The sequence below is a fragment of the Alexandromys fortis genome, unplaced genomic scaffold (assembly GCF_014885135.2).
Source record: "Alexandromys fortis isolate MF-2015 unplaced genomic scaffold, M_Fortis_MF-2015_v1.1 scaffold_16, whole genome shotgun sequence".
Classification (NCBI taxonomy): Eukaryota; Metazoa; Chordata; class Mammalia; order Rodentia; family Cricetidae; genus Alexandromys; species Alexandromys fortis.
The window spans coordinates 14,433,098-14,457,309 of record NW_026067893.1 but is presented as its reverse complement, the minus strand read 5'-3'; the positions used below and the strand labels follow the sequence as shown (position 1 = coordinate 14,457,309).

Genomic DNA, 24,212 nt, shown 5'->3' with positions numbered 1-24,212 from the left:
AAGCCCTTTTTATAAGAGTTCATATTTTTTGATCCTTGTTTTCAAAGGTATTTAAGAAAAATATCAAAGCTTCACACAGTGACATCTGTGTTGAGTGGACCAGTCAGTGGTAACTTCTTTGGCTGAATGATGCAACTAACAGATGATGCAAAAGTCCTACCTGTCTTGTTCATGCTTTCTTTGAAATACCTGTGACTGGGCTAGTTTAGATTATAATGCAAATTATAAAGTAAGACCTGGTTCCCAGGTTTTACTTTCTAGACATCAACAGACATTGAATAACTTGCTTAACTGCTTTGAGTCTCATTCCCTTATCTGGAAAGCACTGATACCATCACCTACTTTTTGTGTCAAAGAGCTATTATGATGATAAAGGGAAACTTTAAGTATGAAGATATTTTGTAAATTATAAAGGGCTCTCAGTATCTAAAATAATGTTTCCCATAAAGAAGGACTCTATATAACACTCCTCCCTCTCACCGCCCCAGCGATCATATAGGCTGGTTGTAGACTTGTGTAGTGAAGCTGGTCTTAAACTCCTGCTCTTCCTGTCTCTGCCTCCCAAGTACTGAAGCTATAAGTATGTGCTTCCATGCCTTTTACATTCACTTTCGACTTACCAACATTTACAGTTTATATTCAAATTAGCTCCACCGAAGCTTCAGAGAGAATCTGTATTACTGTTTCTTTTTCATCCTTTTGTTTTTAGAAACAGCTTAGACAGGCTTAGAACTCAGATGTGTGTGTGTGTGTGTGTGTGTGTGTGTGTGTGTGTGTAGTAAGTTGAGTTTCCTGGGATAGACGATCATCTGCTTAAAAATAATGAACACACACAAAAAACAAACACAGGAGTAAATCACATCGTGTGTTATGTCTCTTTTGTTTCTGTCAATTTACAGTAGCCCCTCAGCATGGTTTACTTACAAAATTAACATTTTTCTTTCTTTTTTTTTTTTTTTTTTTGGAGCTAGTCTCTGTAGCATATTCTGGCTGATCCTGGCAGTTCTCTTTGCAGCCTCGGTCTTTCTGAGTGCCAGGATTACAGGTGTGGACCATCACCCTTTGCATCTGAAATTCCAACTTTTCTTGTGAGTTAGGAGTAGCTTTACAGAATGACCCATGTCTGGATTGTCTGGTTCTTCATGATAGATTTTGTTTAAGAATTTTTAGCAGAAATGTGTTCTTAGTGTGCTGTATATGAAGTTGGGATGATGTCACCTGTATCTGGTGACTCACAAATGTGTGTAACTCCAGCTCCATGGGGGAATTGAAGACCTTTGACTTCAGGAGTCTTTACTCATATTTACCCCCAGATAGGCATGTAAACATAACAAAAAATGAATCTTACTTACATTTATGTGTGTGTTTATGAGAGTGTATGCCATGTGTGTGAGGTGGTTGTGGAGGCTAAAGATAGTATTGGAATTAGAGCTGGTTGTGAGTTGCTGCACATGTGCGCTGGGAACCAAACTCAGGTCTTCTCAAAGAACAAAAGTATTTTGAATAATTGAGCCATCCTCTGGCTCTAACTTAAAAACCTTAATTGACTTTTGTTTGTGATTCTGGAATTGGGCACCAGTATTCTATAAAAAGAGACTGAGTGTTCTGATGAGCTGAGTAAGGAAGCCTGATTTTTATAGGGGAAAAAAAAGGGCTGAAGGAAGCAGAAACATAGTAGAGAAATGATTATTTGTTTCAAAGTTATTTTCCTTATAGGGTTAAAATGGACTTTCTTATCTTGCTGACCCAGGTAAGCTGAATCTCTTGGTCTTTTGTTGTTGTCAGACTGTCTCTGTCTCTCAACTAAAAGGCCTGAGTTTTCCTATGTATAGAACTCCTGTTCCTCCTACCTCTACCCTCTAGTCCTGGGATCACAAGTAGGTGCTGCTGACCTTTCTTAATTAAAAAAAATTGTGTATATGTACATATGCACGTATATGTGTGTGTGATGTATGTCTTCGAGTCGTGTTTCGTGTGTGTGCGATCAGAGGACTACTTGTGGTAGAGCCTTCATTGTCTCCTGCCACATTAGGGCAGTCTCTTTTGTTCCTCTGCTGTGCTTCCCTGCTCCAGGCTGGCTGGCTGGGAGCATGCTGTTATATCATGTTTTTTATGTGGGTGGATTCTTGGGATCACCCTCAGATCAGGTTGGTTTGTCAAGTGCTTTTACCCACGGATCCGTCTCGCAGGTCACCCTTTGCTTGCTTGGTACCTAACATGAAGTAGTCTAGCGTGCTGGTCTCGTCTACTTGACAGCACAACTAGTAAGTGCTCAGCACATCGAACTTGGAGACAGTGGAAATATCTTGTTTTCCAAATTTCTATCACTCAGTAGCCTTAGCTTCCATTAATGAGTCTTCTGTTATTAACCAGTTCATTTTTAAGTGGTTCAAATCTTTTGTTTTTTAATCCTTGACTTTGAAATAGTGGCTTCCTTTTTTGGGAAGACATTGTGTGGACTTTATAATCTTCATATTTTTGTTTGTTTGTTTTTAGAACTCAGACCAATTAAAATTTAATTTAAATGTTTTTTGTTATTTTTCTAACTTAAAAATATGTATGACTGTTTTGCTTGTGTGTATGTACATGTTGTACAGTGCCTTCAGAAACTAAAAGAGGGCAACTGGACTTAAAGTTGTGAGCTGCCACATAGGTGATGGGAATGAAACCTGGGTCCTTTGGAAGAGCAATCAGTGCTCTTAACCACTGAGTCTTCTCTTCAGCCCACATTTATTATGGGCTGGTGTGTGGGTGCCACAGTGTATGTATGAATATTAGGGGATTGTCTTGTATAGTTTGTTCTCTTTCCATCTTAATGTGGGTTCTAGGGATGGAACCCAGGTCGTCAGGCTAGCTTAGCAGGTACTTGTACCTTCAGAGCCAGTTTGGCAGCCTTAAAATTTAATTTTGCATCATGCTTGACATGTTACATGCTTGTTTTTTGTTTTGTTTTGTTTTTTAAATATAGAGTTGTACTCTGTAGTCCAAGCTGCCCTGGAACCCACTTTGGAGTCCAGGTTGACCCTGAACTCAAACTGTACTCTTGCCCCAGCTAGAATTATAGACATGAATCACTATGCCCTGCAAATGCTCGATAATTGTTTATTATCATGCATTTAAGAGAGAGAGGGAGAGAGTTACTATACAGTGCTGACTGCTCTGGAACATGTAGGGGACATTTCTGCCTCTGCTTTCTCAGTTCTGGGATTACAGGTATGAGCCACTACTCCCAACAAGTTTCTAAAATTACATTTATTGTGTGTATATGAGTGTGTGCATACGTGTGCCGTGGCTCTTTCTATCCATGTGGAACCCTGAGATCAGACTCAGGTGGTTAGGCTTAGTGGCAAGCATCTTTACCTGTTGAACTATCTTTAGATCTTCATCTTTAATGATGAGATTAGTAAGGCAGGTGTGGTGGTGTGCTTATAATCACAACACTCTGGAAACTAAGGCAGGAGGATTGCAAATTCAAGACTAGTTGGGGCTTCAGTGCTAGTAAGAACCTGTCTCATAAACAGTAACAAAAACAAAAAACAAAGCATTACTTAGGCTCCTTTAAAGAAGACTAAATTTTAAGGAATGAATTACTGTTGCCTGGAGAGCTGTGGGTGCCTCTTGCACTTGTCCATTCTGTGGGTCTGCCTATATCACTTTCCTGGTGCTGCTGCTGCTGCTGCTGGCTAGGGACTACACTTTAAGAACCTCTGTGGCTTCTATAGCTCTGTTAAGTCAATGCTTTGCTTACAGTATGTGATTTTGGGATTTTTTCCCCCTCCCTGACTACCAGAGTAGTGGGACTATAGTATATTAGATTAAGTTGAAGTTTGTATTAGTAGATTTTGGCAAAATTCTGGGAAATTTTTAACAGCTGGCTAAATTAACTGAATTAGGATCTCATTAGTCCAGGTAACCCAAAATGAGCTGTGTTATAATAATAATGGCAGTAGGTTATTTTAAAACTTCACATAGCATATACTATTTGTTGGATTCTTTGTACTGTGAGCCCTATTTTGACTGATTTGGCTAGGCATCCACAGTTGTCAGTTTGGACTTTCCAAGTATGTAAGTGATCTCTGCACTCTGTAGCAGCTTGGTTTGGTTACATCTGTGTGATTAATCAAGTGGAAAATTTGTCATGTCACTGGGATATTTTCACTTTATAGAAGTCAGCCGATTGGCCCTTCTTTGCTTCCTCTATTAGAAATGCTATAAACATCAGAGAGAAGAGGATGACCTTAATATTTGCTTCCCTGACTAAATCACAGCCTTGAAGCAGGTATTTCTTTTCGAATAAGAAGTTTAATTTCACGCCCTGATTAGTGCTAGTACGTGCAGATGGATATTTCTTTAATGTAGCTAAACTGATCTGCCCTTACAAATTACTTGCCAGTCAGCAGAACTGTAGTTTCTTATATGTAGTTGTTGGTGAATTATAGTTCTCATTAGTAAATTTTGTGTCTTTTAATTACAGATTTATGAGGTAGGGGTGTGAATCAGTCACTAAATTTTTGCCAAACTGTAGTTTTTTTTCTTCTCAAAAGCTCCAGAATTGGTGAGCTTAAATTAGCAACCCAAATTAATTAGCAGTAGGAGTCAGATCTTGTCTCCAGTTGATTAGAAAATGTACTCAGGATCTAGTAAAAGTGATTCCTTATAGGGAAGACCTAAAAAGAAATTATCTGACCAAGGAGTAAAGTACTGTATAGTCAAAATTTGAGTGTACAGAGAAGCTTAAAGAGCAGGAAGATAAACTGAGGGAAGGTAGAGAAGATTTGAAGTGCAAGGGTGATATTGAAATAGTACTTTTATTCTTTTCAGACAGTCTCATTATGTAGCTCTGGCTACATAGTGGTTGACCAGGCATGCTTTGGAACTCAGAGATACATCTGCATCTGTTGCAGTTAAATGCATGGGCTGTCACATGTGGCTATTACTGCATTTTTAAGATTCATTTTTATTAATAAATATGTTTGTTTCTCTGTGTGAGTGTACCATATGTGTGCAAGTACCTACAGAGACCAGAAGAGATCAAATCCCTAAGAGCTTGTGTCATAGGTGGTTGTGAGCCATCCACGTGAGCGCTGGGAACTGAATTCAGCTCAAGTGCTCTTAATTGTTGAGCTATCTCTTGCTCCTTGGGATTAAGTTTTTTTTCTTTAGACAGACTCTCACTTCATTGCCCTGTAACTTGCTAAGTAGACCAGGCTGGCCTTTAACTCACAGAGATCCTCCTGCCTCTACATCCAGAGTTCTAGGATTAAAGGCATGGCTACCATACCTGACTGGTATTGAATATTTAGTTAGTTAAATGCCACGGAATGGAAAGAATGCTGAGGATTGAACCCAAGATCTTTCACGTGCTAGGTGCGTGCTAACCCATAGAATTATACCCTCATTCCCTAAGCATTTTATTTTAAAGTACAATTAAGTTTTATTGATTTTTGAATCAAGAATACCTACAATTAATTAGAAGGAAGCATAGTCTAGTTTTGGTGTGCCTGCTTTAGATAATCTTTTCTAAAATGAAACCAAATTTTCATGGGTCATAAACTTGAGGTATCTGGAGGATCATCTAATTCAAGGCTTCTTAAACTTTTGTGGTCATGGATTGCCCTGAAAATCTTTTATATGCTGCAAGAACCTCTCCACAGTCACCACTTTTTGTACACTATTTCTGGAGATTCAGCAATCCCTGAGTCCTATCTGCGAACTTAGGTTAATATCTCCTGCACTAATCTTTTTATTACTGTTTGATGTATTTTTATCAAGCCTTTGTTGATAGTAATTATCATTTCAGTACGACTAGTTATATCTATTTTAATAAGGGTTTGACTATGAGGTCTGAGCGTCATCATAAAAATGTCATTTTGAGAAGCTAATGAAATGTCGAGTATGTTGTTTGGTAGTGTTATGGAAAATGGTACAGAGATGACTTGGCTTGTGGTTATAAAAAATGTCTTACTGGAACATCCTGTTCTTAATATTCTCATTCCCCTAGCTACTCAGGCAAGCAGCCACAATTTATTCCTGTCTGCTATGATGGAATTTTACCTGTCAGGAACATGTTGGATAGATACACTTAAATCCTTTGATTCTTGTCGTACTGATATTTCCAGGATATGTCTGCTTTTTATCAGTTTTATTAAAGAAAAGGCATGACCAAGCAGATGCCCAGCAAGGTCAGTGTACCCCAGTGAGTGCACTTTACATCTGGAGTGTTTGAAATCAACTCTTCTATCAAGGTCAGTCTTAAACACTGTCAGCTCATTCTGTTATTTATACTTTGCAGTCTGGGAGACTGGGAAACATTTATCTTCTTCTCCTTTTCTCATCCTCTTAGGTATCAGCACTGGGAATGCTGTCCACCCACTTAGCTCATTCAGCAAAGGCAGTTTGTGATTTTTGTATCAGCAGCACACCCTGCCCAAAAGACCTAGTTAGAATTTCATCTTACAAATCACACATGCTGCATGGAAAGCAGTTTTACATTGTTACCAGTAAACTGTATCATGGAATAATACCTTTTTGTGGAAAAAGGTAATGAAGATAGGAAAACTTTCAAGGTCACAGGTGACGACAGAGCGCCTTAGAGCAGTATTTCCCACGCGTGAGGCTGACTGGAAGTCTTTCAACTTAGTGTTTAGCTTGCAGTGACTTAAAGTCTTCCTACCAGAAGCTTATGAAAATAGCCTCCTTTATCCTACTAGATGTTTCTAGATGTTTTATAGCTCTGCTCTTTACATTTCCAATTTTAATCTTTGTAGCATTTGTGCGTATTTGATGCGAGGAAGGGATTCCATTATATGGGTTTCAGTGACCTCCAGGATCTAGCTATCTTTCTGTCTTTTTTTTTTTTTTAAGTGTTCTCTTCATCATAAGTCATGTCTTTATGTGTATTGGTTTGTCCTGGATCTCACATTTGGCTGGTCTCAAACTCACAGAGATCTGCCTGTTTCTGCCCCCTCAAGTGCTTGGATTAAAGGTGTACAGTACGGTGTCTGGCTATCTTTTTTTTTCTTTCTACGAATTAAAAATAACTGGTCAGTGGTGATGCATGCCTTTAATTCCAGCACTCAGGAAGCAGAGACTGGCAGGTCTCTGTGAGTTCGAGGCCAGCCTGGTCTACAGAGTGAATTCTAAGACAGCCAGACTTGTTACATAGAAAAACTCTGTCTCTAAATAAATAAATAAATAAATAAATAAATAAATACAAAATAGATAAATAGATAAAATTTTTATTTGTTTATTGTGCACATGGAGGTATAACGGTCATAAGACAATTTACCCTAGTTTGTTCTTTCCTACTATGAGGGTCTTAGAGATCAAACCCGGCCTTTTTGGAGTGGCTGAAGCATCCTTACCCATTGAGCTATCTCACTGGCCTCCATCCTCATCAGCAGCATACCGCCTTATTCACAGAGCTTTTGCATGCCATGCTCTCTTTTAGCTACTTGTGGATTTTTATACTTATAGGTATTTAAATTTTTTTCTTTCAAGACAAGGTTTCTCTGTGTAGCTCTAGCTGTCCTGGGCTCTGTAAACCAGGCTGGCTTTGCACTCAGTGATCTGCCTGCCTCTGCTTCCTGAGTTTTGGGATTAAAAGCGTGCACCACCACCATTGGCTTCTTCATAGGAATTTTAGAGATGGTTTGTCAAAAAAGAAAAGTGCCTAAAAGTAAACAGTAATGAGGACTTGTTAATTATTCATTGAAACCAAAATAGAAATTAATTTCAAAAATGAAATATTGGGCTAGGAGTTTGGCTCAGGGGTTGAGCTTTTGCTTAACATGTATGAGGCCCTTACTTGAACCCCTAGCATTGAGACAAAATGATAAATGTGTGTGTGTGTGTGTGTGTGTCTGTGTCTGTGTCTGTATCTGTGTATGCCAAAGACTGATGATCTCTGGTGTCTTTCCTCTTGTCACTTTCCACTTTATTTTTTAACATAAGCTCTTGCTGAACTCAGACTGATCCAAACTCAGTGCTGGGGATTAAGCCTAGGCCTCAGTGCATGCTTGCCAAATACTTTACTACTGAGCTGCATCTGTGCCTCTGAGGCATATCACTTCAAAGAGCATTTGACCCTTAGACAGATCTTTTGTGTGTGTGGGTAATTTCTTAGCTTTCCCTTTTTCCTGTATATATTTTGTCCTACATGGTGACTTTTGTTTGTTTTTGGGCTTTGGCTTTGGAATATCGTCTGTTTTGATGACTCTTAATGTGTTGATGATCTCCAGCCCATGTATTCTGACCTGTAGCTATCACCTCATACTTGAATATTGCGAAGTCTGGATTTCTTCCCCCTGGTCATCTGGTCTGATACTCAAAACAATGTCTCCATTTGTCCACCTACTACAGCCTCAAACCTGGGCGTATCCCTAACTCCTCACTCACATCTAGTCCCTTCTCTTGTTGTTTTCTAAGAGCTGTCTCATATTCAGCCATTGCTGATTCCACCACTGTCGACTTTCTTTGGATTGCTGTAATTAACTTTTGTGGAGAAATACAACTTTTATTTTATTGTGCTTAATAAGCCTTAAGTTTTTTTTGTGGTTTCGCTTTTAAAAATATTTATTCTTTTGGTTTTTAGTGTTTCAAGACAGGGTTTCTCTGTGTGGGTCTGGCTGTCCTGGAATTTGCTCTGTACATCAGGCTGGCCTCAGACTCACAGAGATCCACCTGCCTCTGTCTCCCAAGTGCATGCACTACCACCACTTGGCAATTTTTGTTTTTGAATCTAATCTCAATGGGATTGTCAGAGTGATCTTTCAAAAATCTGAATTTAGAATTTTCCAGCACCTTCCTTTTGCACTGAGACAGTTATCATAGTCACATTGGTTTTTTGCTAAGCAAATGGGTCTTATCTTGCCTACCCCTTAGGCCTGTCATTCTCCAAGACAAGTGAGACTGACCTTTTGTAGAGCTCTTTTTTAAAAAAAAATATTTTATTTTATGTGTATGAGTATTTTGGCTGCATGTATGTATGTGTACTACATGCATGCCTGGTGCTTGCAGAGGTCACAATAGGACATCCAATCCTTGGGAACTGGAGCTGTATCTATAAGCCGCCATGTGGGTGCTAGGGTGGAATCTAAGTCTCTTCACTGCTGAGCCAACTCCCCAACCTATTGTAGAACTCCTAGAAGACCCCTGGATGGCCCTTTTATTTGCTTTTTTGTTGTTTCTTGAGACAAAGTCTTATCATGTTGCCCAGGCTGACCTTAAGCTTGCAATTTTCCTTGCCCAGATTACAGGTATTAGAGGCCACCAAGCCAGATGTTCTCTCTACTAGCCCTTTTAAGTGTTTAGCACTTGCTTATTTCTGAGTTTTTTTGTTCCATCCAAACAGCTTTCAAACTTTTAAAAAAATTGCTCCAAGGTTAAGATCTTTTTGTTGGAGCTCCTGTATGGTGGCAGTAAACACTTGTCCATAGTTTCTAGTTTCCTCATACTTTATAGGAGGTCACATTAGTTAGAACAAGCAAGTTTTATATCTCTAAGTCTCGTGGGCAGTTTATAAATATAATTTCATAATTTGTGTAAAAAGGAATAAATATAAATTATTATACTTATAATTTTACTGTTTGTATTTAATGTTTTTACCTTAGAAGTTTTTCCTGTAATAGTATGTATAGAAATGGGTTTCTTAGACAACATTTAATTCAAATTCTTGTCTTTCAGCCAGATTAATAGTGTATGCCTTTAATTTCAGCACTCAATAAGCAGAGGCAGGCCAGTCTGGAATTCATAGACCCTGCCTCAGAAAAAGGAACTAACAAGGCAAACACTTGTGCAGACTAGTTCTTGTCTGTGTGGTCACTGGAGCTGCTGCTGGGATCAGTTGACAGCCTGTGAGGATGGGTGTGACTGAGGGCTGGTGCCATTTGGAAAGCAGCAGCATTTGAAGTTCTGCAAGAGATTTGAGTTAGAAAAGTAGTGACTCTCAAATATTTTCAAGTGTGAGAACTACTTTTGGGAAATTGACTACTTTGGAATGTATATAAGGTTTGGTCATCTTTGTAACAAGACGCCTAATACTACCAAAATGTAGTGCTCTTACAGTTTTTTGTTTGTTTTTTTAAAATTTAGGTGAATAAATTATCCAAGTCAACTGGTATGATAAAACAAAATAAAAGCTTGCATTTGTTTTTTAGTTTCAGCTTTCACAACTTGGGCTTCACAAAACACTACTTATTCATCAGGGACTAGTTGGAGTTGATTCAGAGAGTAGTAAAATGGAGAAATCGACACGTTCATTGATGTACTAATTCTACAAAAAAAGGAAACTAAGAAACTTGCTATCTAAATAACCTTCTAACCCATCTGAAAATTATTTTGAGCACTTATCCTAAGTAGTACGTGTGTGTGTGTGTGTGTGTGTGTGTGTGTGTGTGTATTTGTGCATGATTTATTTGAAGCCGTGTGGAGACCAGAGGTTGACTTTGAATATTTTCCTCTGTTGATATCCATTATATTTTTTTTACACTTACTAATTTATTTGGCAGTGTCACTATGTAGGCTGGCCCCAAACTCAGATTTCCCGGGATTAAAGACATGCTCCCCCATTCCTGGCCTGCCACTTTATTTTTTTCAAGACATGGTCTTCAATGAACCTCAAGTTAGACTGATTGGTCATTGGGTCCCAAGGATCTACCTGCCCATTTCCCACCCCTTGTGGTGCTTGCATATGAGCCAGGACAGCCAGGGTTTCTTTGTGTAACAGTCCTGGCTGTCCTGGAACTAGCTCTTGTAGACCAGGCTGGCCTTGAACTCATAGAGATCCACTTGCTTCTGTCTCCCAAGTGCTGGGATTAAAGTCATGAGCTACCACCACTCAAGTACTTGCTGTTCTTTCAGTGGATTCCCAGCATCCATGAAGTGGGCTCAGAACCACCTCTAGTACCCTCTTTTGGCCACCAAGGGTACCTGCATGCATGTGCACACACACACACACACACACACACACACACACACACACACACAAACACACAGAGTCTTAAAAAAAAAATACAATCCAACCAAGCAAATAAACAATAGCAAATGAACTTGATGAAATGATTGCTATGAAAAACCTTAAATTTGTTCTTCATTTTCAGGTTTGGTTAAGTAAATTATGATTTTCAGTTCATTGCATTCTACAAACTTTATTAAATTATATAAGCTGTGATTAAAATTAAAATGTGTCTTGTTAATATGTGAAAATTGTCTTGAGCAAAATAGTACAATATTATAAATAATCTTCTCAATGCCTGCAGGGAACTAATGGGAAATTTAGTAGCATTTGAATATTTTATCCTTAAGTAGGAGTACTATTTCTGTTTTATCTGTAAACAGTAACTGTATATACTCATGGCTTTTTACAGGACTGATGAGGGGCTTCATCTCTGTAAGTTGATAAGGGATCTGAATTTAGTGATTGAAGACACTCATGAAGACCTTTTTAAAAAGATTTCCTTTGCTCTCTTATCCCCCTTTCTTCCTCTCTCATCCCCCTCCTTCCTTCATTTTTTTCTTCTGTGTGTGCACACATATGGGGGCATGCGGTTGCATGTGGAGGCCAGAAGAGAACTAGAAGGGTTGGTTCTCTCCGGCCACCATGTGAGATTTGGGGATCAAATTCAGTTTGCTTGCTTAGCAGTGAGCATCTTTACTTTCCGAGCCATCTTGTCAGGCCCAAAATACTTTTATAATTTTATGTTGCCAATTTTGAACAATAATTGCCTTTTCTTTGACTTTTTACTGAGTTTTTCTCATGAGTTTTTGTAAACACTTTATGCTGTTAAGGTATTTAAACTGAATTTCTGTAGGGTGGTTCTACCATAAGAAAACTTGAATGTGACATTAAATGGTGGTTAGCAAGTAAAAAGCCTACTGCTGTTTCTGTGTCACTTAGAACAAGTGAAATTGGACTAACTCAGCAAAGGATTTGGAACTGTATTTATTTATTTTTAGTGTTTTTAGCCTTTTTAAAAAATGGGTATAAGTGTTTTATTTGCATGTATATATCTGCAGCTTGTGCATTCATTCCTGTTGCCTGAAGAAGTCAGAAGAAAGCTGTCATGATGGAGGAAGGTCATTGGTTAATTAAATAAAGAAACTGCTTGCCCTGATAGGTTAAAACATAGGTGGGAGGAGTAAACAGAACAGAATGCTGGGAGGAAGAGGAAGTGAGGTAAGACTCCTCAGACAGACTTCACGCAGCTCCTCTCAGAGCTAGACACACGCGATGAAGCTCTGGCCCAGGATGGATGTAGGCTAGAATCTTCCCGGTAAGCGCACCTTGGGGTGCTTACACACATTATTAGAAATGGGCTAGTCCAGGTGCGAGAGTTAGCCGAGAAGAGGCTAGATATAATGGGCAAGCAGTGTTTAAAAGAATACAATTTGTGTGTTGTTATTTCGGGCATGAGCTAGCAGGTGGCCGGGGTGCTGGGGATGCAGCCCCGCTGCTCCTATTGCAACACTGTCAGCTCCCCTGGAACTCTGTTACCCCCTCCCCCATTTTGGTTTTTCCAGACAGGGTTTCTCTGTGTAGCCTCGGCTGTCCTGAAATTCACTCTGTAGACCAGGCTGGGTTTGAACTCAAAGTTCTGGGATTAAAGTTGTACACCACCATGTTTGGCTTTCCTTTGGAACTTGTAACTGCAGAATCAACTCTTCAGCCCTTTAACTCTCTTTATTCATAATTCTTTTACTTGGGACAGGTATTGGACACTTGCTCACAGCTCATTATTGTAATGGTGTTGGCTATGTTTTGGTTGGAGAACTATGTACCAAAATTAGTCACTGTTAACTGTAGCCAGGTTTAATAAGATAGTTGTTAATGCTGCTTATTTAGTTTTAACTTAAAGATATTTTATTTAAACTTTGTTTTTAAAAATTAGATTTATTTTATGTGTGTGGGTGTTTAGCCTGCGTGTATGTCATTGTACCATATGCATGCGGTGTCCATAGAGGCCAGAAGAGGGCGTTAGATCCCATAGAACTACTTACAGAAAGTTAACTTCCATGTACGTGCTGGAAGAGCAGCTTAACTACTGAGTTATCTCTTCAGCGTCGACATGATTTGTTTGTTTCTTGAGGCAGGGTTTCTTTGTGTAGCCCTAGCTGTCCTGGAACTTTCTCTGTGGACCAGCCTGGCCTCGAACTTAGAGACCCTTCTGCCTCTGCCTCCCAAGTGCTGAGTTTAAAGGTATATACCACCACCAGCTAGCTTGATGTTTTTTATTTTAATATAATGAAAGTACTTATGAAAGTAACTCATCCACCAAGATTTTAAAATTTAGGGCTATTTTAATTTATTTGCTTTCTTTATAGGGAAATCCAATGTCCTTAAGACCTCAATCCTAAGACAAAGTTGTTACATATTGGAGAAGAGCAGAATGATTGTGTTAAGACAACTCAAATAGGGAAAATGAAAACAGCACAGATAAGTTGCATCCTGTTGTCATAGTAACTGTAGTTGTGAAAATGATTAAGGCTGGTTGAGAAAGGATATATCACAGCTTTAGTCTGTTAAAAATAAGTCGTGAAAGAAAAGATGGGGAAATTGTTTTAGACACAAGTTAAATCAGGTGCCCCAAGTTGCTAGTACCATTGTATACAGACTGCTCTTGATTCCTTTTGATTATATTTCAACGGTGTTGTCTCAGATCATAAAAATGGCACAAGGGAAAGCTGCATGTAATAAATGGTATGAAAAGACTGTGAATAAGTCATTCTTTTTTCTTATTGGCAAATTTAAAAGGAAATCAAAGTTAGAAATTTTTGTTCCTAAAATGATTTTAAAATATTTTTCTCCAGTTCGTTCCCATTTTTTTCATTTCTCAGCTAGTGCTTAATTTTCATTCTTTTCCATACTTTCTTGCTGTAACATTTTAGTCATAAATGGTGAACTGTAACACAAACATCTAAGGCCATGGCAGTTTATAAAAATTAGGTACAGCATTTTGATTGTATATGAGTAGATGGATTTGATGGTAAAGGATAAGCATCTTACAAGTATAAAAAAATTAGTTTTAGCTCTGTCTTTCAGTGTAACCAAAGAAGCGTTATTTTAAATGCCATTATTTCTTTCACAACTTCTGTTTATGCATCAAAGCAAAATCCTTATCCACCAGAGTGGAGACGTGTTAGGAATAAACCTGGTGAAAAGCTGGGTTCTTTGTTCGGCAGCTGACTGCTTGCACAGGTTTCTGTGGTAATGGAATTGGCATCTCTGTATTAGAGTATTGATCACTGCTTCAAAGGAACTATGTACAAAGTCTCCCCGTTACAATGTTATAAAGTGCTTTAGTAGCAGTTTATAATACAAATGAGATGGAGGAAGATGGAGCTCTGCAAGACTAGGTACGGACACATACTGTAAATATCCATAAAACTGCAGATTATTTTTCTAAAAATTCACATCTAAATGCTTGTATTTTCATCCACATTTCATTGCAAATAATTGGATATTACCTGAGCGGGAGCTGCATACTCTACTGTTGTTCCTTTTACCCGGAGTACAGGGTTACGTCTATACTCTTTGTGGTTGTTGAAGCAAAGATAGTGAGTTTTTAAATAGAGATAAAGGATCGTGCATGCTTCATATTTAAGAGCAGGTGCTTGTGTGCATGCTCTCTCTTCTCTTTCTCTCTCCTCCCTCTCTCCCTCTCCTCTCTTCTTCTCTGAAAAAGGATAATACATTCGCAAAACATGGGTACAGGCTTCCCAAGAGAGAGAAATATTTATATCCTGTGTGCGTGTGGTGTTTCTGATGTTGTTGGTTTTATTTTTTAATTAATTAATCAGTCAAGAAAGATTATGTAGCTCTGGCTCACCTGGAATTTTCCGTGTAGACCAAACTAGCCTTGGGCTTGCACTTATCCTTCTGCGTGTGTCCCGTAAGTACACCAACACACTGAGCTTTGAATTATTTACTTACTTATTAGACAGTCTCACATAGCCTAGGTTGTTCTTGAATCCACTCTTTAACTGAGACTGACCTTTTCTCTCCCCTCTCTCTATCCTCCTTCCCCCTTCTCTTTCCCAGTCCTGGCTGGCCTGGAGCTTAGTATGGCTCTCACAGATCTGCCTGCTTTTGCTTCCTCATTGTTGTGCTGTTAATAAAGGCTTACACCTGACAACCTTGAAATCCATGGCCTTTTTAAAAAAGTTGTTACATGTGTGTATGACCGGGTTTGTGTGTGTGTGTGTGTATTCCTAAATACATAAATATATCTTGTTCGTGTATGTTTTCTTTTAAATTGTTTTTATTGAGCTATATATTTTTCTCCGCTCCCTTCATCTCCCCCCCCTTCAACCCTCTGCCACGGTCCCCATGCTCTCAATTTACTCAGGAGATCTTGTCTTTTTCTACTTCTCATGTAGATTAGATCCAGGAATGTCTCTCTTTGGGTCCTCTTTGTTGTCTAGGTTCTCTGGGATTGTAAATTGTGGGCTGGTTTTTCTTTGCTTTATGTCTAAAAGCCACTTATGAGTGAGTAAATATGATATTTGTCTTTCTGGGTCTGGGTTACCTCATTCAATATGATGTTTTCTAGAACCATCCATTTGCCCGCAAATTTCAATATGACTTTATTTTTTCTTCTGTGTAATACTCTATTATGTAAATGTACCACATTTTCCTTATCCGTTCTTTGGTAGAGGGACATAAAGGAACTTTGTACATAGTTCCTTTGAAGCAGCGAGGTAGAGGTTCTTTGGTAGAGGTTGTTTCCAAGTTCTGGCTATGACAAACAATGCTGCTATGAACACAGTTGAGCACATGTCCTTGTGGTATGTTTGAGCATCCTTTGGGTATATACCCAAAAGTGGTATTGCTGGATCTTGAGGTAGGCTGTTTCCTAATTTTCTGAGAAATCATTTGAATGATATCCAAAAGGGGCTGTACCAGTTTGCACTCCTACCAGCAACGGAGGAGTATTCCCTTTATCCCACATTTTCTCCAACATAAGCTGTCATCAGTGTTTTTGATCTTGGCCATTCTTAAAGTTGTAAGATGGAATCAGTGATGTTTTGATTTGCATTTCTCTGATGGCTAAGGATGTTGAGCATTTCCTTAAGTGTCTTTCAGCCATTTTATATTCCTCTGTTAAGAGTTCTCGGTTTAGTTTTGTACCCATTTTTTAAATTGGATTATTTGATGGCCAATTTCTTGAGTTCTTTGTATATTTTGGGGATCAGCTCTCTGTCTGATGGGGGCTTGAAGACCTTTTTCCATTCTGTAGGCTGTCGTTTTGTCTTGTTGACTGTGTCCTTTGCTTTAAAGAAGTTTCTCAGTTTCAGGAGATCCCATTCATTAATTGTTTCAGTGTCTGTGCTACTTGGGTTATATTTAGGAAGTGGTCTCCTGTGCCAATGTGTTCAATGTACTTCCCACTTTCTATGAGGTTCAGTGTGGTTGGTTTTATGTTGAGGTCATTGATCCATTTGAACTTGAGTTTTGTGCATGGCAATAGATATGGGTCTATTTGAATTCTTCTACATGTTGATGCCCAGTTATGCCAATACCATTTGTTGAATATGCTTTCTTTTTTCCACTTCATATTTTTTTGCCTCTTTGTAAAAAATCAGGTGTTTGTAGATGTGTGGATTGATACCTGGGTCTTCGATTCAGTTCCATTAGTCCTCCTGTCTGTTCTTATGCCAATACCAGGCTGTTTTCAGTACTATAGCTCTGTAGTAGAGTTTGAAGTCAGGGATTTTGATGCCTCCAGAAGTTCCTTTATTGTACAGGATTGTTTTGTCTACCCTGGGCTTTTTGCTTTTCCTTGTGAAGTTGAGTATTGTTCTTTCGAGGTCTGTGAAGAATTTTGCTGGGATTTTGATGGGTATTGCATTGAATCTGTAGATTGCTTTTGGTAAGACTGCCATGTTTTACTATGTTAATTCTACCTGTGCAAGAGCATGGGATATCTTTCCATTTTCTGGTGTCTTCAGCTTCTTTCTTCAAAGATTTAAAGTTCTTGTCATACAGGTCTACCACTTGTTTGGTTAGAATTACTTCAAGATAATTTGTTACTTGTGGCTGTTGTAAAGGGTGATGTTTCTCCAATTTCTTTCTCAGCCCATTTGTCATCTATGTAAAGGAGGGCTACTGATTTTTTTCTTTTTGAGTTAATCTTGTATTCTGCTACATTACTGAAGGTGTGTATGAGTTGTAGAAGTTCCTTGGTAGAATTTTTAGGGTCACTTAATGTAAACTATCATATCATCAGCAAATAGAGCTTGACTTCTTTTCCGATTTGTATCCCTTTGATCTCCTTTGGTCGTCTTATTGTTCTAGCTAGAACAACCTTGTCTTGTTCCTGATTTCAGTGGGATCGCTTTGAGGTTTCTCTCCATTTAGTTTGATGTTGGCTGTTGGCTTGCTGTATATTGCTTTATTGTGTCTATTGTATCCCTGCTCTCTCCAAGACCTTTGTCATGAAGGAATGTTGTATTTTGTTGAAGGCTTTTACAGCATCTAATAGCTCATGTGTTTTTTTTTTTTCACTCAGTTTGTTTATATGGTGGGTTATATTGTCAATTTTTCATATGTTGAACCATCCCTGCATCTCTGGGATGAAGCCGACTTGATCATTGTGGATGATTTTTCTCATGTGTTCTTGGATTCAGTTTGACAGTATTTTATTAAGTATTTTTGCATCAATGTTCATGAGTGATAATGGTCTGTAATTCTCTTTCTAAGTAAAGTCTTTGTGTGGTTTGGGTATCAGGGTAATTGTAGCTTCATAAAAAGTTTGACAGTGTTCCTTCTGTTTCTATTGTTTGAAACAATTTGAGGAGTATTGGTATTAGTTCTTATTTGAAAATCTTGTAGAATTCTGTGTTGAAACCATCTGGCTCTGGGCTTTTTTTTTTTTTTTCGGTTGGGAGACTTTTCATGACTGTTTCTATTTCTTTAGCAGTTATAGATCTATTTAATTTGCTTATCTGATCTTGATTCAAATTTGGTAAGTGATATTTATCCAGAAAATTGTCTATTTCCTTTAAGTTTTCCAATTTTGTGGAGTACAGGTTTTTGAAATATGACCTGATGATTCTCTGGATTTCCTGTATGTCTCTTTTCATTTCTGATTTTGTTAATTTGAATATTCTCTCTGTCTTATGGTTAGTTTGGATAAAGGTTTGTCTATTTTGTTGATTTTTCTCAACGAACCAACTCTGTCTCATTGATTCTTTGTGTATTATTTTTTTTTTGTTTCTAGTTTGTTGATTTCAGCTCTCAATTTGATTATTTCCTGCCATCTAGTCTTCCTGGGTGAATCTGCTTCTTTTTGTTTTAGAGTTTTCAGGTGTTCTGTTAACTCACTAGTGTGGAATTTTTCCAGCTTCTTTATATAGGCATTTTGTGCTATGAACTTTCCTCTTAACACTGCTTTCATTGTGTCCCATAAATTTGTGTATGTTAGTTATGTGGTCATTTTCATTGACTTTTAGGAAGTCTTTAAGTTCTTCCTTTTTTCTTCCTTGACCCATTGATGATTCAGGTGACTGTAGTTTAATTTCTATGTGTTTGTGGGCTTTCTGAAATTAGTGTTGCTGTTGAATTCTAATTTTAAGCCATGGAGATCTGATAAGATACATGGGGTTATTCTATTTTTTTTTTTTTTTTTATCTTTAGAGGTTTGCCTTGTTACCCAGTATGTAGTTGGTTTTCAGGAAGGTTCCATGAGGTGCTGAGAAGAAGGTATATTCTTTTATGTTTGAATGGAATGTTCTATAGATGTCTGTTAAGTCCATTTGAGTCATAACATGTTAGTTTCCTTATTTCTCTTGTTAATTTTCTGTCTGGCAGACCTGTCCAGTGGTGAGAATGGGTCTTGAAGTCTTCCACTATTAGTGTGTGGGGTTTAATGTATGATTTAAGCTTTAGAAATGTTTCTTTTATGTATGAGGGTGCCCTTATATTTGGGGCATAGACTTTCAGTATTGGGATTTCCTCTTGATGAATTTTTCCTGTAACTAGTTTAAAATGTCCTTCTTTGTTTCTTTTTATTGATTTTAGTTTGAAGACTATATTGTTAGATGTTAGGATAGGATAGCTACCCCAGCTTGTTTCTTAGGTCCATTTCATTGGGAAAATTTTTCCTAACCCTTTACTCGGCGGCGATGTCTGTCTTTGAGGTTGAGGTTTGTTTCTTGTATGCAGCAGAAGAATGGATTCTGTCATTGTATCCAGTCTGTTAGCCTGTGCCTTTTTCTAGGTAACTTGAGTCCATTTATATTAAGGGATATTAATGACCAGTGATTGCTAGTTCCTGTCATTTTTGTTTTTGTTGTTGATGATGTTATTGCTGCCTTTGGGATTTGCTGCGGTGTGATCATCTATTGTCTATGTTTTTGTGGATGTAGCTAATGTCCTTGGGTTGGAGTTTTTCTTCTAGTACTTTGTGTAGGGCTGGGTTCGTGGCTAGGTATTGGTTGTCTGATTCTGTCATGGAATATCTTGTTTTTTCTGTCTCTGGTGATTGAAAGTTTTGCTGGGAATAGTAGTCTGGGCTGTCATCCGTGGTCTCCTAATGTCTGCATAATGCTTGACCAGGACCTTCTGGCTTTCATTGTTTCCATTGAGAATACAGGTGTCATTCTGATAGGTCTGCCTTTATATGTTACTTGGCGTTTTTCCTTTGCAGCTCTTAATATTCTTTCTTTATTCTGTGGTGAAGAGACTTTTTTTTTTTTGATCCAATCTATTTGGTGTTCTGTAAGCTTCTTGTATCTTCATATGCATGTCTTTCTTTAGGTTGGGAAAGTTTTCTTCTGTGATTTTATTGAATATATTTTTGGCTCTTTTGAGTTGGACTTCTTCTATCCCTATTATTTTTAGGTTTAGTCTTTTCATTGTGTCCCATATTTCCTGGATATTTGTGTTAAGCTTTTTTTAGATTTAATATTTTCTTTGATGAGTCTATTTCCTCTATTGTATCGTCAGCACTCTAGATTCTTTCTTCCATCTCTCGTATTCTGCTGCTTATGCTTGCATTTGTGGTTCCTGATCATTTTCTCATAATTACCATTTCCAGAATTCCCTCGGTTTTTGTTTTCTTAATTGTCTCTGTTTTGGTTGTCAAATCTCGAATTGTTTCCTTCATCTGCTTGATTGCTTTTTCTTTAAGGGATTTCTTGATTTCTTCCAATTTTTTGTTTGTCTTTTCCCCCATTTCTTTGAGGGAGTTTTTCATTTCTTCTTTAAGGGCTTCAAACATTCCCCTAAAGTTATTTTTTAGGTCATTTTCTTCTGCTTCATCTATATTGGAGTGTTCAGGTCTTGCTGTTTTAGAGCCACTAGTTTTTGTTGGTGTCGTGTGCGCTTTGTGGTATTGGGTATGTTCTTATGTTGTTTACCCATCTTTTTCTCTGGTTGGTATAGTTGGGGCTCTCTCTGGTGATCAGTCTTCCAGGTGCCAGTAGGCTCAGATGGTTGCTCCTTGTGGTGCAGTCAGTGCTACAGTTCCAGTCACTCTGTGGTCACTAGGTGTTCCTGGAGGTTGCTCATTGCTTGGCACTCCCAGAGATCGCCTTGCAATCCTGGAGAAGTCATTCGGGCCTGCTCCCACAGTGGTAGCTGGCTCAGCCTGTTTTTTACTGAGGTCCCTGGCTCGGACCAGGTCTTACAGAAGTCTTTGACTCAGGCCTGCTCCTTCGATGGTTACTCCCTTGTACCTGCTCCTGTGGAGGTCACTGCCTCAAGCATGCTCCAACAGAGAGGTTGCTGGCTCAGGCCTTCTCTGGCAGAGGTGGCTGGCTCGGGCCTGTTCCGCCGAATGTCCCTGGCTTGGGCCTGTTCCCACAGTGGTCCCTGCCTTGGACTGGGTCCTACAGAGGTCTCTGGTTCAGGCCAGCTCTCTTGGTGGTCATTCCCTCGTACCTGTTCCTGCAGAGGTTGCTTGCAAGGGCCTTTTCCGGCAGAGACCATTGGCTCCGGCCTGCTCCCTCAGAGGACCCTGACTCTGGCCTGGTCCTGCAGAGGTCTCTGGCTTGGGCCTGCTCCCTCAGTGGTTTCTTCCTTGTACTTGCTCCTGTGGAGGTTGCTGCCTCAGGTCTGCTCTGGCAGAGGTCGCTGGCTCAGGCCTCTCTGGTGGAGGTGTTTCTGTGGACCTGTTTCTGTGGATGTCCCTGGCTTTGGCCTGCTCCTGCAGAGGTCTCTGGCTCAGGCTGTTCCCTTGGCGTTGCTCCCTCTTACCTACTTCTGCTCATGGAGTTCCCCTGTGACTCTTGTCTCCAGGTGATCTTCCTCATATTCCTGTTCTCACTGAAAGCGAACCAGATACAGTGGCTTAGGGATTCCGATTTTCTTAGAGATCATGTCACTTGACTGATCTCTGCCCAGGAGGCTCAGTCCTGTTTATGTATGTTTTCAAGGCTGACCGTTTGGTATGGGATAACCAATTGTTGTTCTCTTGCCTGGGAAAGACTGTCTGTCCTGATCGCAACACTCCTTTTTTCCCTGTAAGTTCTTTGTGAAGGGTTGAGGCCTTTTGAGCTTTCCCTATCTGTGTTAACATGTCTATTAGTGTGTTCCTTGTTCAGGTTATATATGCACAGCCATCTTGGCAAGACTTCATGGCTATAGCTTCAGAAATGACTAGGATTCACAACCTTTCAGCAAACTCCTCTTCCTTGGCTCTTTAGTCTCTTTGATAGCTCTTAGTGATGCCTGAGCCTAAGTTGCAGGAGCTCCATTGTAGGTGTTTCAGTTGAGATTGGACTCTACAACTCTGCAATTCATGGGTTGTAGTTTTCTGTTAATGGTCTCCATCTGTTGCATAGAGAAGTTTCCTTGGTGAAGGGTGAAGACTAGACTTCCGTGGGTCTAAAGACAAATATTTAGAATGTAGTTAGGGATTATACTGGTTTAGTAAAGTGGCAGCTGTTGATACTCCTCCAAGATCCAAGGCTTCACTCGTGTTGGGGAATTGGCTAGGTTTCTAGAACTAAGGTATGATTTCTCTCTTTTGGGCAAGTCTAAGCTTTTAAAGCTGATAACCTATAAAAAGATTTCATATTGCCAGGCAGTGGTGGCGCACACCTTTAATCCCAGCCTTTGGGAGGCAGAGGCAGGCAGATCTCAGTGAGTTCGAGGCTAGCCTGATCTACAAAGCAGGTTTCAGGACAGCCAGGATTGTTACACAGAGAAACCCTGTCTCGGGGGTAGGGGGCGGGTGTAAAAAAGATTTCATATTAGCATCAGATGCAGGTTAAGTTGGTTTTCTGAAAGTGGGTGATACCAGGGTGTGCATTTGAGATGTACTGGTTTGCATCTTGGCTTATGATAAGCTGAGTTGGAAGATCATGTTCTTTGTTTTCCTTGAAGGAAAATTCTAGGTGTACTCGTCACTCTCCAGTTCTCTTTGTTGTCACATCTCACTTGCTTCAGAAATACTCATTTTGTCTCCTTCTTATGAATATGTAACTTTGAATACTAGCGTCCTGAGAGAGGGGAGATTTTCTTATCTAACCTCAGTAATAACCACAGCATCACAGAAAACATTCTCACAACATATCAAGCAATCAGATAACCAATAAATCTATTCTCCTGCTAAATTCTACACCCTGGGTGGGGAGGGTAGGTAATGCTCATATTTGTTACTTACCGGGGAACATGACACTTGGTCTTTGAAGTGCTTATTTATTTTTTATATTGTAGCTGCCAGTCAGTCCGTTGTTTGCAAATAGTGGAATAAAGGCTGCTGAGAATGAGTTACTTTTCTCTGTGGTACCCAGGAAGTCAGGTGCAGTATGGTTGTCTTTATTTATGTAGCCATTTATTTTCTTTCTAATGAGGAGGTAATTTTCTTTATCTCTTCCACAAAAGTTAAGGAGTACCCGAGAGAGGTGGGAGACTTGGTTTACAGTCGTTGAAATCCTGTTTGGTACCAGGTGATCCTTTCATGAGCAGCCGTCCTCCTTAGAGGAAACCCACAGACCGCGCTGTTTGAGCTTCCCCAGCTCATCTGTGGAGGAGTTGCTCCTAAGCATCACTCGAGGGATCTTACTGTGGTTCTTTTCGCTGCCCTTCCCTGGTGGGGTAGATAGAGTCTGATATGGTAGATAGCCTGGCCTCAGTACGTGCTTTATTAACATGGTGCCCCTTTGTGGGGTAATGGCAACAACTCTGCATTCAGGATGTAAGCCCACCATGGGAAGGTGGCCATTGGAAGCATGCAGATAGGCCAATTCTACATTACTAAAAGCTTCAACTGGTAGCCCAGTTATTAAAAATAGTATTTAATGCAGTAAATTCTAAGGTAATAAAGGAATCTGGACAGTTCTTTGGAGCTTATTGTAATAGGATTGTACCCAAATCACACTGACTTCCCATTCCTCCCAGGTCTGCCCCACACCCTTGTGAACTACTCCCACCAAAAGAAAGAGAAGAGGAAAAGGAGCAGGGAGGGGGGAAGTCCAATCTGTGTTGCCCAAATACTGGAGCATGGTCAGACTCCCAGTAGCCAGCCCACTAAGGAAAACTGAGTCTTTCCCCACCCGCACCTCCGCCCGAAGCCCTCCACTTTGGAGAGCTACACGTCAGCATTATTATGGCAGTTTGTAAGAGTTGTCTTTAATGGCTTTCTGTCTAGGCTGTTACTTTTTTGGGTTGGGGTTGTCATAGAAGCCTTCTATGACCCTCTTTCTCAACTCTGAGTCTGCAGTCATCGATACCACTACAAAAGTACCTTCCTTGCCCTTTACTTGACATATATGTGCGTTTGTGTGTGTGTGTACAGTTATTTTATTCTTTCAAATTCAAGTCTTAATTTGTGTGCTCCCAGCTTCCTCACTGTTAAAATGTTCCTAACAGTTCCTTACAGATAAAGTTCTGCATCTGTAATTGAAGTCAGTATTCTAATACAGATGTTTAGAATCTTAGTTGTTAATTTCACCGCAAAGCTTGGCGGGTAGAAAGGGAGGGAGAGCCTTTAACAGGAGGGAGGGCAGCAGCCCCCAAGATTCCTTTAACATCACAGTTCAAGCCTGGCTACCTCCTAAAACATTGCTCATTATTATTGATTAAGGACACATTTAGTCAAATATAACTGTCTGATAAACTAGAATTTTGAACAAAAAAATGCTTTAAAATTCTAATAACTGTGCATACCCAGTAAATTATTCTTACTTGAATTTCCACGGCTGTGTAGGGGAGGGTTCCTAAGTACATAATTGCATAAGAGAGCCACCCAGCTTCCAGAGGAACCATT

General features: G+C 39.4%; 1 protein-coding gene across 10 annotated transcripts in view; it reads left to right on the top strand.

Annotated features, from left to right (window-relative positions):
• Btrc (beta-transducin repeat containing E3 ubiquitin protein ligase) overlaps positions 1 to 24,212 on the top strand; it is a 174,831-nt gene that overhangs the window by 20,786 nt on the left and 129,833 nt on the right. The window lies entirely within an intron of this gene.